The 17,688-nt window shown below is 39.5% G+C and overlaps 1 long non-coding RNA gene across 1 annotated transcript; it reads right to left on the bottom strand.

Annotated features, from left to right (window-relative positions):
- Positions 1 to 855: 855 nt before the first annotated feature.
- On the bottom strand, positions 856 to 17,141 carry LOC144227526 (uncharacterized). Its single transcript, XR_013333950.1, has 3 exons — positions 17,014 to 17,141; positions 9,167 to 9,224; positions 856 to 968 (listed from the first exon to the last, which is right to left on the bottom strand). It is a non-coding gene; the product is annotated as an uncharacterized LOC144227526 (long non-coding RNA).
- Positions 17,142 to 17,688: the final 547 nt, after the last annotated feature.

Below are 17,688 nucleotides of genomic sequence, written 5' to 3' on the forward strand. Positions count from 1 at the left end.
GAATGGCAGTAGGTCCTTTGTCCTCTAAGGGTGGGTTGTAAACTGATATATGTTTGGATCAATACCATTTTGAAGGAGTCACCAAGTTAATTTATCCTTTTGGTTTCTTCTCTATATAGATTGACAGCTATGCAGACAGCCAAAGTGGAAACCTGTGTTTCTTAAGATGAGATAGTTTGTAGGGAATTCTAGGTCACTCTAATTACTATCACTCTAACATAAACATAATGGCAGGTTGCCTTTTGATTCAGAGCCCGATGGTATGAAGGGTTTTAAAAAATGAAACAAGGTTTCAATCCACTGTTCACAGAGGGTTGAATTGACAGTCACATGGGCAGAAGTAGGCACAAGCTGTGAGTAAAGCTGATAGAAATAAGACATCTTAATTTCTATTTTCTCCTAATTGTGACTGTCATCCTGATTAATCACAGGCTATGTTGTAAGTATCTCCAGATTGAGGGACAGGTGACATTAGAATAATGCCTTTGATCAAAACTCGTGTGCTAATGGTTTTAAATGCAATTGATCCTCTTGGACCTTCCGTTCCTGCTTGAGCCTTTTGAGCCTGTTTTGTTGGAGCATCTGCTTCCATTGGCTCTGACAGAAGCACTTTACTAAGGGACTCCCACTCCCCTCTTTTCCTTTCAAATTATTCAGAAATGTTTCCCTCCTTCACTTAGCTACCTGCATCGGAGCAAAACTGTGTTCAGTGATTTCTCCAGAGATGAAGCTTAGCTGGCAAATCACCACAGACAACACAGATGTGAGAAGAAGTCATCTAAGAATCTGAAACTGTAAACAAGAAAAAAATCTATACCCAAGAAACTTAAGCAAAGACATTATCCATGTAAATACCTTGCCCGGCTCTTCAGAGATCACCCAGAAAAGGGGCTTTTATTTTCTTGCACTGAGTGGATGCTTAAACTCTGCTTCTTGATAATCTAGTGATGACTGCTGTAGCTATGCCTCTGTAAAAGAAAATACAATGTAACAATTATAGCTATCTATCTGCTGAATTGGGTGTCCTTGCAAATATCTTAGCTGGTTATTCTGCGTTCCTTAACATTAGCTGCACATGGCATAACTTGGGGAGGTTTAAAATATTAATGCCTGATTCCCATCACCAGAGATTCTAGTTTACATGGGCTAGTGTGTAGCCTGGACCTTGGGATTTTTAAAACCTCCCAGGTGACATGTACATGCAGCCAAGCTTGCAAATCATTGTCTATCTTGTATTAGCTTGCATTTAGTACCTCCATTTTACAGATGAGGACACTAAACTCAGGCCGAGTGAATTTCTCAAAGTCATGTGGCTGGTGAGTAGTAGAGAAAAAGATTTGCACTAGGTCTGTTCACAGTTCTCATTGGTGGAAGTTTTGAGACCAAGTTAGAACAAAAGGCTGGTTACATGTGAAATATGTTGTAAGGAAGTTTCCTAACTGGGCAGGAGACTGAGCTGGTCAGGGGATTCCAACTTTTCTTACTGATGGGAATTTTCTGGGGTTTCCAAGCCTCTTCTCCAGAAATGGATTCAACTGTAGTCGGTTGAGGGTTTAATGGTTTTGCTGATGTTGTTGTTAGTAAAAGTTTTGGCTGATTCTTATACTAGGGAAGCCAGGGAAGCACTGGACTGGAAAACTGCTGTAGGATCCTGGGATTCAGTGATCCATTCTGCAAATCCTTCTAAGGAAAAGCCAGAGGACTGAAAACATGTGGCACAGATGACCTTGCCACTAAATACTTTTGTGGTACAGGCTCTGCAGGTTATCCTGACCCCAGCGCTTTGGGGCTGCTGTTACTGTATCCATTCTGGCAACATCGGGACTGATGCGTTTTACACAGTGCTGGTCCTGCTGGGTCACTGGAGCCCCTTTCTCTCCTCTCAACAGTTGATTGTGCTTATCTCTGCCCAACTCTCCCCTGTGTTTAGTGATGTCACCTTGGTGGCTTGAAATTGGCCACCATGAGTTTTTAAATTTTTATTTTCTTTTTTTAAGTTTGTTTATTTATTTATTTTTTTTAATTTTATTTCAAGAGAGTGTGTGAGCAGGGGAGAACCAAAGACAGACAGAAAGACAGAGAATCTCAAGCGAGCTCCACACTGTTAGCACAGAGCCTGATGTGAGACTCGAGCCCACAAACTGTGAGATCATGACTTGAGCAGAAATCAAGAAGATTTAAATCAGAGGTTTTAGCAACTGAGTCACTCAAGCACCCCTAAAATCTTATTTTAAAACAAACTTTCATTTTAGAATAGTTTTAGATGTACAGAACAGTTACAAAGGTAAAATACAAAACCAGAGGTTTCTCATATTCCTCTCAGTGGGAGTTTTTACACCAAAGAAATCAGCAAATGGCAAAATCAGGACTCCACTCCTGTCCCCATTCCCTATTTTCCAGGTCATTTTTAAACATTTAGCAGCACACCACTGCGTAAGCATCTAAAACTGCTTCTACAGGGTGATAGCATTTCTGACTGGAAAGGTCAAATTTTTACTTAAGAGATATTTTCCAATTTTGCAGATTTTCTGTTTTGTGAGATCCTCACTTTAAACAATATTCCAATCTAGGAAATATATACTGAAAGTATGAAAGATGGAATGCAATGCTACTTCTCCCTGATAATTTTAAGCGATGGTGAACATAATGGGAAAAAAAAAAACAATGAAATGGTATCTATATTTTAATCTCATATTACTAAAGAGGTAGATTAGGTAAATTTGATCTGAAGAAAACTTGTAGAAAGCCCATGGGCTTCAACCTCACCCTCTAGATATTAATGGATTTGTAATGATTTCATTTTTTATGAAGTGCTTACATAAATAGGACTTCACTGCAACCCACCACAGAAATTTACTTCATTGCAGTTAAATATTTCTAAATTTCCATACTAGAGACTTTATGACATGATCAAATATTTTAAAAAGTATTTTTAATGTTTATTTATTTTAAAGAGAGCGACAGAGCACGCACAGGGAAGGGGGAGGGGCAGAGAGAGAAGGAGATACAGAATCCAAAGCAGGCTCCAGGTTCCAAGCTGTCAGCACAGAGCCCGATGTGGGTCTTGAACTCAAGAACTGTGAGATTGTGACCTGAGCTGAAGTCAGACGCCTAACCGACTGAGCCACCCAGGCGCCCCTGATCATGATCAAATATTTTAAGGGTTTTTGAAAGGTTTCTGTTTAGAAAACAAAAATGCTGGCCAATTATAAAAGCCATATTACATGTGACATCAGAGTGAACTTAGTGAAATCTAACTCCTTTGTCAAAGATAAGGCCATTTCTAAAGTGCTCCAAAATAACATTTCCTTCCTACACCAGTTCAGAATGATACTTCCTCCTTCTGATTTATTGCTACTTCTCCTCTTCCCCCACAAACTATTTATCTGGCATTTAATACCAGGAGACTTGTATTTTGCAAGGTTGGTTTTTAGGTTTCTGAGGAGAGCTCCTGTTTTGTTATCAATATCTTGCCTTGATATTTATTTTAATCATGTTATTTTATTTCTCTTACACAGACTTCTTAGAATCTCAAATTCTGTAAAATCTTATGGTGTGAAGAAATTTTAAAGCTCATCTTTAAAGCTCATCCTCTCAAAAAGCCACCACCTTGTAACTCTGTCATCACTGAGGCATAGCTGACTTTGTGGCCTGGGCGGTCATGCAGGACTCCATATTCAGGAGGACCTCGCACTTGGCTTAATGCTCCACTGTTGTGTCTTGAAATTCTTAATAACTTTTGAGCAATGAACTCTGAATTTTATTTGGCAACGGGCCTATAAATTATGTAGTCAGTCCTTCCTGCAGCTTCTGATCACTTGAGGACACTGAGTACATCTTTCCTTTCTTCGTAATAATCCATTGTCCAAAATGTAATTACTACTCATTAAATATTTTCTGATTGTGTGGAGTAGACTCCCCAGTGATCCTTGCTGATCCCACCAAGGAAGATAGAGTCTAGGGGTATATATAATCTCTCTGGATGTAGAATGTTTTCACAGTGGTGAGGGCTTTTATTGTGTAATTAAATGTTTGATATTAGCCACAGAAAAGAAGACTTTTGGGGTAAATAGACACATTACATTATTTTACAAGGGAAATAACACTGAAGACGTTTTTTATAATTCTAAAAATTAATGTTTTAGGCTTTGTGTTGAATGTTGGTAATAATAATTTACATTTAAACTATAATACCAACATCAGGAAAAATCCAACTGAGATTTCTTGTCTCATTTTCACTTAAGCCTGAAGGTATTAAAAACACCAGTTGGCAAATGTAGGTTTGAATAATCAATTAGCAAAGCCTAAACCATTCCTTAATGTGTCAAGAAAATTTAAAAAAAAAAAGAAGAAGAAAAGATTTTTATTAGAGACTCACACTGAGCTTGCACTGCTCAGTGGGAAACCTCAATCAGCTTGTTATTGTGTATGTTATTTTCCTTCATTGGTAAGTTAACAACATTGAAAAATAAAATAATGAGCAAGCCAGTGGTCTTAGGTCTGTACCCTAAAAAAAACAACAAAAGATCTGCCACCAGTTATTTAAAAGCTAACAGACTCTTATGAAAAATGGAGCCTTTGATTACTGTATTTTAATACTTGCACGTGAAGATGGTGAGCTTGCGTGATGTGGAAGAGAAATGCTCAGTGTCAAGATAGCACCTCGAATACTGAGGTATGGTATAAGCAGTTTTATTTGTGCCCTATAAACACATCCCATTTTTGCAATTGAGAGGTGCATAACTGAATGAAAGAAAATACTTAATCATATAGTAATACTGCCGTAATGGTGTATTGATTTGTTAAATGGGTAATGACACTCTTCTATGTTTAGAGAACGAATAGACCAGAATCTTTGATATCTACTGATTTAATTTAGCCTGCTCTGAAATCATATAATTGAAGGAACTAGCACTACATTATATTGTATAAGCTATCTATACAGAATAGTAAACTCTGCAGGGACACATAAAGCATTACACTAGCAATGATTACTGTAATATTGAAAACTTGCCCTTTCTGACTATGCTGGTAGTTTTCTATTCAAACTCCAGGTTACTGAATAGTGGGTCAAATTGTCCCTTTGTCATTTTTATCTATTCAAGTTCCGTGCTGAGAAATATTACAGTGTAAGTGTTCAACAGTAAATAATATAATGATTTCCACCTCGTTTGCCTAAAAAGAAACCATTTATCTGGCACTGAAAACTGTGGGATTTTCAGGAGTCAGACTGGATGCATGGATAAGTGTTATCAAAAGGGGCAGCGTTTTGAATTTTTAAAAGGTAAGGAAAAATTATAAGCCAATTTTTTGTTTAAACATTAGAGATTTATCATGTGGAAACATTTAAAATGTATTAAATATAGTAACTTTAGAAAATAAGTTAGTTTAAAACTTCTCAAACAAATATCACATTCTGTTTTAAATAATGATGAATCATACATTCATCACTTTCTTTAGTGGACTGTAGTTCCTAGTGAAGTAATGTCTGTACATTTTTTGCATATATTTCTAGAGGGAATGATTGAATTATTACAGAGGTGGTAAAAACTGTGAAACTGCGATAACCTGATGAAGTAACTACTCAAATCAGCCAACAGGAAGATCAAAACCACTGACAGTGTGTGAAAAAGATGTGAACAGAAATAATGAAATGTTCATTTTGGTCTTCTATGGACACATTATATTTCACGAGAATTTTTTTTTTTTTTGAATCCTCAAATTTCCCCCATGCTAGCAATGTAAGAGACTAGAGACTAGCTTTCGCAGTGAATGTAACCCCTGGACTACACCTAAGCTATGTATCAAACATGCTTTCCCACTGGCACACATCTGTCAGTTTACATCCTCTGAATATTTTTTGGAAGTATATAGGTTGATGAATTTCAAGGTATGTCTTTAGTATCTACATTTCATTTCTAGAAATCACACATAAGTTAGGCTCAAAAGCAGTCGGCTGGCTGCTTGCGTGCTGTTATGGGAATCTTGTTGCTTCTTGGGGAAAGCTGATCCACGCTCAAGTAGAAGCAGAGGGCCATGTGGGCACTGGGGCGGGGCCCTTTCTGGCAGGCTCAGGGACAGGCTACCTCACCCTGCAGAGCAAGAAAGGATGAAACCTGAAGGCCAGATTTTTGGAAATGTTATCTGAAATCTGAAAACAGACTTACCATGAAATGAAACGTTTTCTCATTAAACTAATGACTGGAGAACAGCTGTTGACTTTAGTTCAGTGAGCTTTGGGGCTTTCTCTTATTGCATTTTTCATCATGTACAAGTGTTAGTGTAAGGATAAAGTCTTGGGCTTGCAGTTAGGTGACCTGAATTCAATTCCCTTTCCAGTGCTAATAGGCTACGTGATCTTCATCAAGCCTTTCCTCTGTCATACTTCATTGCCACTTATGAAATAGGGACAGTAATAAGGTGTCTTTTAGAGATTTTGTAATTTTTGTTGTAGCTATTATCTTGAAAGGGATATAGATTCACTACTTTTATTAGATGATTGCTTGTCTTTTTCTTCTGATTTGCTACTTCAAGACGTGTGCTATTCATACACACACACACACACACACACACACACATTTTTGTGGCCAAATGGAAAATACTTGTGGCTAACCCTCTAGGCAAAGGTACCTCCGTGTTTAAGAACATCTAAAATGTCTCTGTGTAAGTCTTCATGCATATTTTTTTTCAGTCACAGAGAGTTTATTTGATTTTGAAGTTCGTATTCCCTACTCTGTATTTATAGGTATATACTGCACACACCCTTTGGTTAAATCTCAGTTTACAGATTATTTTTGCTCACATCAGAGGATCTGTTAGTTTGCTTTGGTTCATAAAAGTCTGCATTTAGTTTGTAGAAAAAATTTAAAGAATGCGACCTTTAGAATTAAACTTACTCTGAGCTAAAGGTAGTGTGTCAATAGATCCCTTTCCTGTGGTTACACAATGGTTTTCTTTTATGAAACACGGAGACTGTTTCTTGCATATGCTTTAATGATATTAAACTGCATAGATTCCATTTCTGCTAAGACAGCACATGAAAAAAACTGGATATGCCATGATTTTTATTTATTTATTAAGCCCAATTTGCATTCAAAATAGTGTGGGAAGTTGGAGAAAATCCTCAGAATCTGTATTTTTACAGAAGGTAAATATGGAGGGTCTTTAAGCTACCAGGCTGTTGAATTTGCAGTCCTCCTGACTAGATTGTGCTGTTTCTATTAAAAGACCTTGATAGGCTCTATTATTCCAAATACTTGCTTTCTTCCTATTGTGGTGTAACTGACTTTCTCCCATTTATTGGGGATTCACAAAGCTTAGTGCCAGGTTAAGATAGTAAGGGCATGTATCTAACTACATCACTTATTTTGCAAGTTGAAATATAAAAGGTTGGAGTAAAACCTAAACTACCATGAAAAATGGGATTTATTATCAAAAGCTAGAATGTGGTAATGAGCAGATGTTCATGAAATTCACTGGTCTTACCATGTTCCCTGTCATCCTGGAAGCTTGTCTGATAGGACGGTAACGTGGCCTTTTAAAGACTCAGTTACATTGCCAGATTCAGTTACAGTGCATTCCATACACTGCAAGCTGTGTATGCTTGAGAGTTGTATATGCCCTGTGTCAGCACTGTGCTGTCTTTCTCCCAGACAGTATCACAGGTCCAAAAATAAGGGGTGGGAATGGGAGTGGCACCATTCTCTATTACCCCTAGTGACCCACTGGCAAAACTTTTGCTTCTTGTTCTTGTAACTTTATGCTCTGCTGGCCTACAGATCTTATTTGAAAGGGAGGAATGCCTCCACCAGGACACATAACAATGATTCCGCTGAACTAGACTTTAAGACAGCCACCTAGCCACTTTGGACTCCTCATTTCTCTGAATCAACAGGGAAAGAGAGGATTTACTCTGCTGGCTGGCGTGATTGATCCTCACTACCAAAGGAAACTGGATTACTATTCCCCAATGGAGGGAGACATATATCTGGAATATAAGAGATCCCACAGGGTGTCTCTTACTATTACCATGTCCTACAATTAAAGTCCATAGAAAACTACAACAACCCAACTCAGGCAGGAATACTAATGGCCTAGACCCTTCACTAATGAAAATCTGTGTCACTACACCAGATAGAGAATCATAGCCAGCTGAAGTGCTTGTTGAGGGCAAAGGGAATGGGTAACGGAAGAAAGTGGTTATAAATATCAGTTACGACCACATGACCAGATACAGAAACGAGGCCAATAGTTGTCAGGAGGATTTGTTCCTTATTTTGTTGTGAATTTGTTTGTGTATACACACACACACACACACAAAGAATATCTGTGTTTTCTGTCTTTTCTTATCTCTATCACATAAGATATATTCATAGTATATATGTCATAGTATCTAAGAATTGTTGCCTTTACAACATAGTAAGTTGCAAGAAGATATCAACAAGTAAAGTAAACACTACCCAGGGACTTTGCATCATGTTCTGATGAAAGATTTAGAACATTTTCGGTTGTAAATAGGATGCTTATGTCATGTTAGGTGGGAATATAACATTGTTATTGTTATTGTCATTGTCTTTATTTGGAGACTAACAGTGGTTTAAGATGTTCTTAGGTGCCAGGTTGACAAAGAGTGGATATGTAATGGTTAATTTCATGTGTCAAACTAGTTAGGTCACATTAACCATATATTTGGTCAAGCATTTTTCTAGATGTTTCTGTGAAAGTATTTTTTAGGTAAGATTAACATTCGAATCAGTAGCCTTTGAGTAAAGCACATTATTTTTCATTATGTGGGTGGGCCTCATCAATAGTTGAAGGTCTTAATTTCAGACATCTATAGAAGAAAGAGAAATCCTTCAAGAAGACTGTATTTCAACTCTATATTGGCTCTGTCTTGGGCCTCCAGCTTTCCTGTCTAATCTGCAGATTTTGAACTTGCCAAGTGCCCATAGTTACATGAACCAACTCCTTAAAATAAATTTATCTTTGTCTACTGTACCCTCTAACACAGAGAGAGTGATAAGTAGATCGCAACAAGTTTTTTTTTTTCATTTGTTTTTGTTTGTTTTTAGGGGATTTACTACAAAGAGAAAAGATGTAGTGAAGAAGGGAGATTTGGGGGGAATAGTGTTTAATAGGAAGGACTCTAAAATCCAGGTTTACTTACCAGGGTAGTTGCTTGAATTTGGCCAAGTTCCTTTACCTTGTTGAGCCTTCTTATTCATCTACAGAGTACATATAATGATGTCACCTCACAGGGTTGTAGTTGGAGTTAAAAACATAAAACAATTCTCAGAATATTTTTCTGTAACTGGTGGGTATAGCAGTTTTAAAACTTTAAATTCTTTGACATTCCCTGAGAGCTTTTTCTCACTTGAACCTGGAGTTACTGTAACTTCTCTGAGCAACAGAGTTTGCCCAAACTAATGATATGTGACTTTTGACACTGGGTCAAAAAATGTCATGCTGTCTTGTGCTCTTGGAACACTGAGACATCATGTAAGAAGTCCAACTACCCTGAAGCCACACACCATGCTGGAGAGGCCCTGTATAGATAATCTAGCCAACAGCCCTGGTTATGCCCAGCCTTTCAGCTGTTCCAGCCAAAGCTCCAGCATGTGAGTGAGGAAGGTGTCTGGCAAAGCTATTCTCTAGCCCCAGCTTTCCAGATCCCCCTTCCCCAACCATTTCAGGCTTCCCAACTACAACCTGTGTATCAAGAAGCAGAGATCTGTGTGTAGATTCCTTACTAAGTCTACATTTATTCTATACATTTATCCTTACTAAGACATCAGAAAAAGAATTCTTAGGTCTGTACTTTGATTTCCCTATATAATAAATGTAAATAACAGTGACGATAATACATTCACTATAGGTTTGCTATGAGAGTAACATGCAATAGCTGGTGTGACATGCTTATTACCCTACTGGACATGATAACAACCACCTATTTTCCTATTTTCCTGTTACTAGTGCTGTGAAATATAGCACTCCAAACTTAGTATATAAGATCTGTGTGGCACTGTGACTTCCCCAGAGGCTAACATCAGTTCAGATATGGGCCTTGAGGAGGCCAACTTGGGGATGAGTTGAATGTTGGAGTAGTAGTATCAGTGTGCTAGAAGCAGGGAGTGAAATAGGGGGATAGGATAATTTATTCAGTCATATAATAAATATTATTTCTATCTACTATGTGCCAAGACCTCTTAAATAATTTTTTGGAGAGTCAAGGAAGCTGGTGAGGTAGGGTCTAGAGGAGTTGAGATGAACCACCTCAGTCGATGGGATGAAAGTCTGAATGAGACCAAAAACAACTGCATGAGAGTAAGGAAGCAAGAGACCTAGTTCATGAGAGACTGTGGTGAGAGAGGGAGATATTAATGTTTAAAATACCAAACGAGTAATATATCTTGCTGGTGACAAGGTCCTGAAATGGAGTAGCTATCTTTAATGGAGTGGAGGAAATAGTAGATATGAGAATTCAAGGAATGCTGAGGATAAACATTATGTTTGCACAGTCCTCTTGACTATCACGTTGCTGGACATAAAGATAAGGTGACTACTATGGACGGAATGCTCAGTGGTCCACTCCTATGATGAAATCCTAACCCCTAAAGTGATAGCATTAGGAAGTGGGACCTTTGGGAGGTACTTAGGTCATGAGACCGGAGTCCTTATGACTGGGATTCGTACCCTTATAAAGTGAAGGCCCTAGGGGGCTTGCTTCCCCTGTCTCTGGCCTCTGCCATTGAGGGTATAGGGAGAGACATCCATTGCAAATGTCTGCTTATGAAGAGTCCTCTGCCAGAAGCTTCATCTTGAACTTCCCAGCCTCCAAAACAGTGAGAAATAAATGTCTGTCATTTAAGGCACATAGTCTATGTTATACTTGTTATATAGCAGACTGAGCTAAGACAGTGACCTTTAGGGTAGGCTTTTATAGATGAGTAGGATGCTTCCAGATAAAACATATGAAAAAGCATATTATAGTCACAGGGAACAGCTTCAGTGAAGGATACGAAAGCCCTTTGAGCCACACTCGCCTAGCTACTGCTTTAGAAATAGTGGCAATAGGAATTGTTTTCACAAGGGATACGAAAGGCTAAGCTTTATCCTGGGTAGAAGTCCTTTCTGAGTGGTAGTTTTTTTCATACATTTAATAATATTAGATGTTTGAATGAGATCAAACTCTGTTTACAGTGTCAAAATAATTTACTTAATTGTGAATGTTAGCACACCAGTAATAAAAATGTACACTGAGAGTCTGAGAAGTTATGTGAAAGTATTTGACACTTTTAATAGAACTATGTTCTAAATTCTTCTTTTCACACACACAGAGAGGGAGAAAGCACTCTTGACTCGTAGCCAAATAATATTAGCAGTGAAACATGAATGTACATGCTTAATTTAGACCTGGGGAATCATCTGACAGCTGGAAGAAGGTTATGCTTTTCCCTCTGTATGCTAAAGAACACAAACAAATGGCTTTATGAGTTCATAATTCACAGTGTATCATATCAGTCTGAAAACACAGAATGTTGGTAACAGTTTGGCTGGAATCACTCTACAGAGTGAGGTGCCGCAAAGACAATGATGGCACGTGAACATCCTACTACTGTCACCTCTATTCATCATGCTCATCAAGCAAGCCTGAGCCCTGTGTCCTGATGTGGGGTCAGGAGGGCACAGTGATACTGAGCAAAGGGGGACAGCAATTGGGTTCACAGCAACCAGCAGATCACAAAAAAGGATTGCCCGAAGTGCCTGTGTTCAGCCTGCTGTTCAGGGGAGCTCATAGTGAAGCAGGGAGAAGCCAAGCTTCTGGCAAGTCTGGACGTGCCAGCTGTGAAGCCTTTCTGATGCATGGCCTACAACACTATCTTCCTGTTTGCTCTTTCTATAGTGTCTGCTTTCATTCAGTCATCAGCCCACATCAGGGCTGCTTCACAGTCTCTTAATTGATTTCCTTCTCTCCTCCGGACAATTTACTCACTCTTCAATGTATGTTTCTCAAGAAGAGTTACCATAATTTCGTTCTTGAGTAAGGCAGAGGTTGCCATTTAGCTGAAGAATATACTTCCCCGCTTCCCTTTTAGCTAGACATGGCCAAGGGATGAGATTGTGTCCAAGGAGACATGCAAAGAATGGATGGGTGCAAATTCTGGTTTATGGACTTGGAAAGGAAAGGACTATGTTCTCCCTTGGCCTTTTGTACTTGCCCTGCTGACTGAAATGCAGGTATGATGGGGGAGGGAGGGAAGGGATGGCACCAAGTGGATCCACCTGTTTAAGATGGCAGAGCAACAAGACAGATGAGGATATGCCCTGCTGGCACTGGACTGCTCATTCTCAGATCTTTGTGTGCTGAAGGAATAGTCTTTCATATTGTTTTGTCCTTATCTGTGGCCTATTTTCTAAGGTACTGTGTTTACCATCCTCATTGACTCCCTATTGCTTAAAGGTAAGTCCTCCCTGAGGAGCACATTTAAAGTTCTTTGGAATCTAATTGCAGTTCACTCTGCAGCTCAATTCCCTGTCACTTGCCATGGGAATACACTCCTCTGGCCGAATTAATCCTCCATTTTCACCAAATAAACCTTTACACGGTGCTTTTACATACACTGTTCCCTCTTCACTTGACCCATCCTTCAAGGCCTAGTGCTAAAGTCACCACTTCTGCTTTCCTGGAAATCTTGCAACAGTTTTCCCTGGAAGACTTCATTTCTTCTTCCTCAGGGCTTCAAAATTGTGCCCTTTTGAAGGGTGTGTATCACATTCCCTTATAATTTCTTGCATTATAATTTTTGTTTATCACCCTCACTAGGGATTATTCCATTACATCTTATTGGCCAGAAGATTATACTCCACCTTTCATCTTGTTACAGGCAAAGAGAACGGTGGATAATCAGGAGGACACAAACCCAAAAATCTATCTTTCTTGAGGAGCAGAACCTGTTTGCAAAAAGGAGTGGAATAAACGTTGGGGGTGCTTGATGTTCTTTTCAACTACAATGCCTTTGACAACAGCAGGGAAACCAGGAAATCGAACAGCATGGGGTAGATGCCTTTGGTTACTGGACTCAAGCTGGAAAAACAGTCCCTGACAGGCTACAATCATTATTGTGTCTTTCTAGTACTTTGAAAGATAAGGAGGAAATCTGCAGAGTAGTCCCATAGGAATAGGAAGGAATCAGTCCAGTGTAGTCCCTGAAAACAGTCATGTCTTGTTTCACTGGATGTGGAAATGCTCTCCTATGTATCTGACTTCCACAGCTGCCCTTTGACACTCCCGTTCCTGACATATATGACTACAGCAGACCCACTCTGTGCCAAGTGTAAAAGTCACAGCCAATGCATTTGGTTTAATCTGCTTAATCGCATGCTTAGCCTTAAACAGAGAAATGTTTTCAACATATGCAAATGAACAATCTATATGTCTTAGCATTTTACATTTCCACTGAAAAACACTTCTCTGCTCTGAGCTGTGCCCCAAATATTCAAGCCCTATGAGAAGGGTCTATGGATTAGACTGTTATTGTTTCTAGTTTAGGAAAACATGAGATTACAGGAAAGCAGTGTGAATTTCTAAAGTTACAAACTAATTCTGAAAATAAATTTTGAAATGAAAACCGATGATATAGTTTCTGTTCCTCACCCCTCCCCCGCCGCCAATGTCTGAATAAGCTTAATATAGTAGGGAAAGTAGATTCTGTTAAGAATGAATGGAAGATGGTTAGGTAAACATGGTGGTAGAGAACACAAGTTCTGAGGTCAGAGTGTATGGGTTGGTGGCCTGGTTCCCAGGATACTAAAGCCTGCTATGCTTTAGTTTCCTTATATGTCATGTGGAGATACTATTACCGTCACCTCATAGGCCACTTATAAGTGAGATAAATAAATAAGATCTTCTTTTATTGCTGGTACACAGTACAATATATATCAGCTCTCTCCATTATTATTTTATGTAACATTCATTTGTCAATTAATACTCTTTTCCTTGACCTCTTACGCGGTCCGAGACAATGGACTGTTCCAAAAATCCTATCATATTGGTGGGACTGGTGACCTTATAAAAAGAAAATGTCAAGAATTCAATATCTCCTTTTGTGGTATGCTACGATATGAACTAGGAGAATATAAGTTGATGTCTAAGTAATAACTCCACATGGGATTTTGAAAAAGAACAAAGTTCTATTATGTTGGTTCTTCTGAGTGTGTGAATCAAACTGGCATATGGTGGAATTCTGTAGGTAGGATTCTGTAGGTGGTAGTGGATAAAATCATAAATGCGTTGGAGGAGAAGGGCTCTTAAAATTAACCCACACAGTGTTTTTGGCACCTATCTTCATCCTGGCCACCCCTGAGACAGTGCAAGGGTTTGAAGTGGATTTATGCCCACATTCTTCATGGCATAATTTAAAAGAATTTAGGCAAAATATGCTGCCACAATGAACACACACTCTGTTTTATGAATGGTCTGTTTATTGCTGTGGTTCCACACAGCTAGAACAAACTGGTCTAAAACAGTCAAATTGATGCAGAGTCACGAGGCTGTGCTTTAAATCCATTCCTCACTCCTAAATCCACTTTCAGCTACATTAATGAGTAGATATGGCAATGAAATATACCGGGCTGCGCACCTTTTGAACAGCTCCTAGATGTCACTATTTAATGTGGAGTGTGAAGGAATCAATGTGTTCCTCCGGCCCGTGTGGGTCTGACTGCAGGAAATAGCAGCTCAATCTTTGAAGCAAAGACTTTTCCTCTGCTTCTCAGAGTAAATAGCCCGCGAGAGCTTCCTCACTCCAAGGAAGTCTAGATAAGTGTGTGATAGGAAGGGAAAGGCCTGCCTCTTGTGCTGTCAGAACAGCACCTGAAGGAAAGCAGCTGGCTCCCACTGAGTGATAAGGCTAAGGTTACTGAGGCAGAGATAAAAAGCTCACTGGGCCAAAGTACATTAAAACCGAAAGAGCCCCAATCGGAGATTTTAGCATTGCATCCTAAGCCTTTCTCTGAACAAAATGACTGTTCTGTGGCTATTCTGTGGTTTTATTTATTTATTTGTTATTATTTTTTAAAAGGAATGCAAGAAGTATACTTCACTAAGAGGAACAAGTGCAGAACACACACACACACACACACACACGCACACGCGCACACACACACACTCCCTTGGAAATGGTTTCACTAGCTGTAGATGCCTGACTCCTTCCGCGGTGTGGAAGGAGTCTTCTCTTTAAGAGAAGAAAACATTGCAAAGGACCAGGATGGACAGGACAGAGAATTTCATTGCTTGAAGCAGGAATTTTTATCTTTCCAGATACAGGTGTTGGTGGTGGTGATGCTGGTGGTGGTGCTAAGTCAGTGAGGGAGCTTGAGGAATAAACACCTAGGCGTACTCGGCCATGGAAAACTTCACTACCTCAATACTGTAGTGGGTCTCTAATCAACACTTTAAAACTCCTGCCTGCTTTTGATACACATTCACTTCTGAGGCACACTCTTCCCTTTGAAGTTCTCTCCACTGCCCCAGTGGTGTCTCCAGAGTGAAGATTTTTGGGGCTTTATTTTCTCTGGTTTCCCTTCCTCCTGAAACTTAGTTGCCCTGCCCACAAAACACAAAATTATATTATCACTGTGACCTGTCTCCTTTCATACTGTATGTGGAACACTCCTTTATACCATACTGTTGGGGTTACCATCCTCACACCTTTCCTCACCCCCATGTTTTCTACCAAACTTTTTTTTTTTTAAAAGACATACAGGCTTCCTGACACAGTTTGACAAGAAAAAGCAGTGGAAGAACTAGTAAAATAGCAAGGCTTGTCTGAAAGAGATCTAACAAAATATGTGTCGTACCAAGGGGGTCTTCTTAATGGGAGATGCTTGTTACTTCCATCTGTTAAAGAACAGATATTCCCTCTCTTGCTAGTTTCTTTGAGATGCCACTTCAACTTCTGTATTTCTTCCATGCCTCCCATCAACGATCCATAGTGTAGCAATAAATCCTGAACAAGAATTTTAATTTTGTTTACCCACTGCCAATTCAGATCTGTCTTAATGAACAAGGCCATCAGGGGGAGCTCTTTGAGAGAGCTTCCGTAGGGGTTAGGGGAAAGATAACGCCAGACATTAACAGAATAGCAGATGTGCAGGACCATTATTCCCTGCATGCTGGGGACACAAAGGTCACCTTCCCCCCAGACTTGCTGGGTAGGCATAGAAGGAGCTCAGCAGAAATAAGGAAATGGTCAAAGTTTTAAAGGAAATGAGCATGGGCCAACAGCTTGACGGCTGGATGGACAGGTGATTATTGAATGCAGAACAGCGGGCGCGCCGTTATCTCCAGGCATCGTTTTTAGAAATCTAGACTTGGAAACATGGATGAAAGGGAATCCAGCACAAGCCTTTAGCCTCTGGTGGTGGTCTACTGACGCGGTAAGTAAGGGAGGAAGGTGAGCAAGAAACAAGGATATTTTTGTTGGAACCAGCACAGGGTTTGTTAAGGCAGAGTCCAGGAATAGCTAATGTAGAAGACCAGATTATTAGTTTACAGAATGACGAAGGAAATGGCAGATGCCGCAAAATGGAAGAAAGAAAAAAAAAAAAAACGCATATATGAAACTTCCCAAGACCTCTTTGAGCCAAGGAGGGATTTAAAGAGCCCAGAGGATCCAGGGAATTTGCTCAAAATGGTGAGTCAAATTTACTGTTCTAAAGTTGTATTAAAACCCGGTCATCTAGTATGACTTGGGACAGAGTGTGTTAAATGTGTCTGCACACACATCAAACAGTAGCATCTATACATTCCTTCACAAAGACAGTATATGTAGAGCTTCAAATATGGTGAACGCCCATTTCCAATAAGTCCAAATCATCATTCCGCACACTCCCCACTTTAAACCATGTTTTCCTTGGTAAAAACAAAATTGAGAATGAGCAAGAGAAAAACAGAAGTGTAGCTTTTTTTCTTTCGGATTTCTGTAAAGAATTCTACATAAATGCCGCACTTACCTGTCTACGGTCTTCCACAAAGACACGGTGGAGAAAACCGTCCATGAAGCTAAGTGGTAGTGTTGCGCGTGGCGGAGTGACTGGCAATTGCGGCGAGACGGTTCCGACGTTGGCCTTTGCTCCGCGGAGCGCAGGGCCTGCTAAGCGAAGGCCTATGCTGCGCGTGCGCAGTCCACCCGTGCCGCCTTCAAAGTGCGTCAGTTGTTTTGAAACAAGATGGGTTAAAGGGGCTCTGTGCGCAACCAACTTTTCCAATTTTGTGGCTCGAAGACAACCTGCGTGCAGCCTTTCTTTCTTTCATTTTCTTTTCTTTCCTCTTCTTTTCTTCCTTTTTCTTTTCTTCTTTTCTTTTCTTCTCTTTATCCCCCCTTTTTTTTTGATGAATCAAATTTACAAACATTTTGTTTATATTTTGACACCCTTGTTGGGAGCAATAGGAAAATTGAGGAATTTTGATGACTCCTCTTAAAATATGTTTCCTATCTAAAAAAAAAAATAGGTAGTGCATTTTGGGACTTAAGATTGTAGATGAGTTTAGTCTTTCAAGTATGTCTTGGTGTTTCAGCCTGATCGGCTAGTTCTGAATTTACAAATGAAAAATTTCAGGATCAAAAAGGAGTCCAGAAGGAAAGAGAGGGTGAGAGAAATGGAGAGAGAATGAGAGAGAGAAAGGAA

The sequence above is a fragment of the Crocuta crocuta genome, unplaced genomic scaffold (assembly GCF_008692635.1).
Source record: "Crocuta crocuta isolate KB4526 unplaced genomic scaffold, BGI_CrCroc_1.0 scaffold770, whole genome shotgun sequence".
NCBI classification, from domain to species: Eukaryota; Metazoa; Chordata; class Mammalia; order Carnivora; family Hyaenidae; genus Crocuta; species Crocuta crocuta.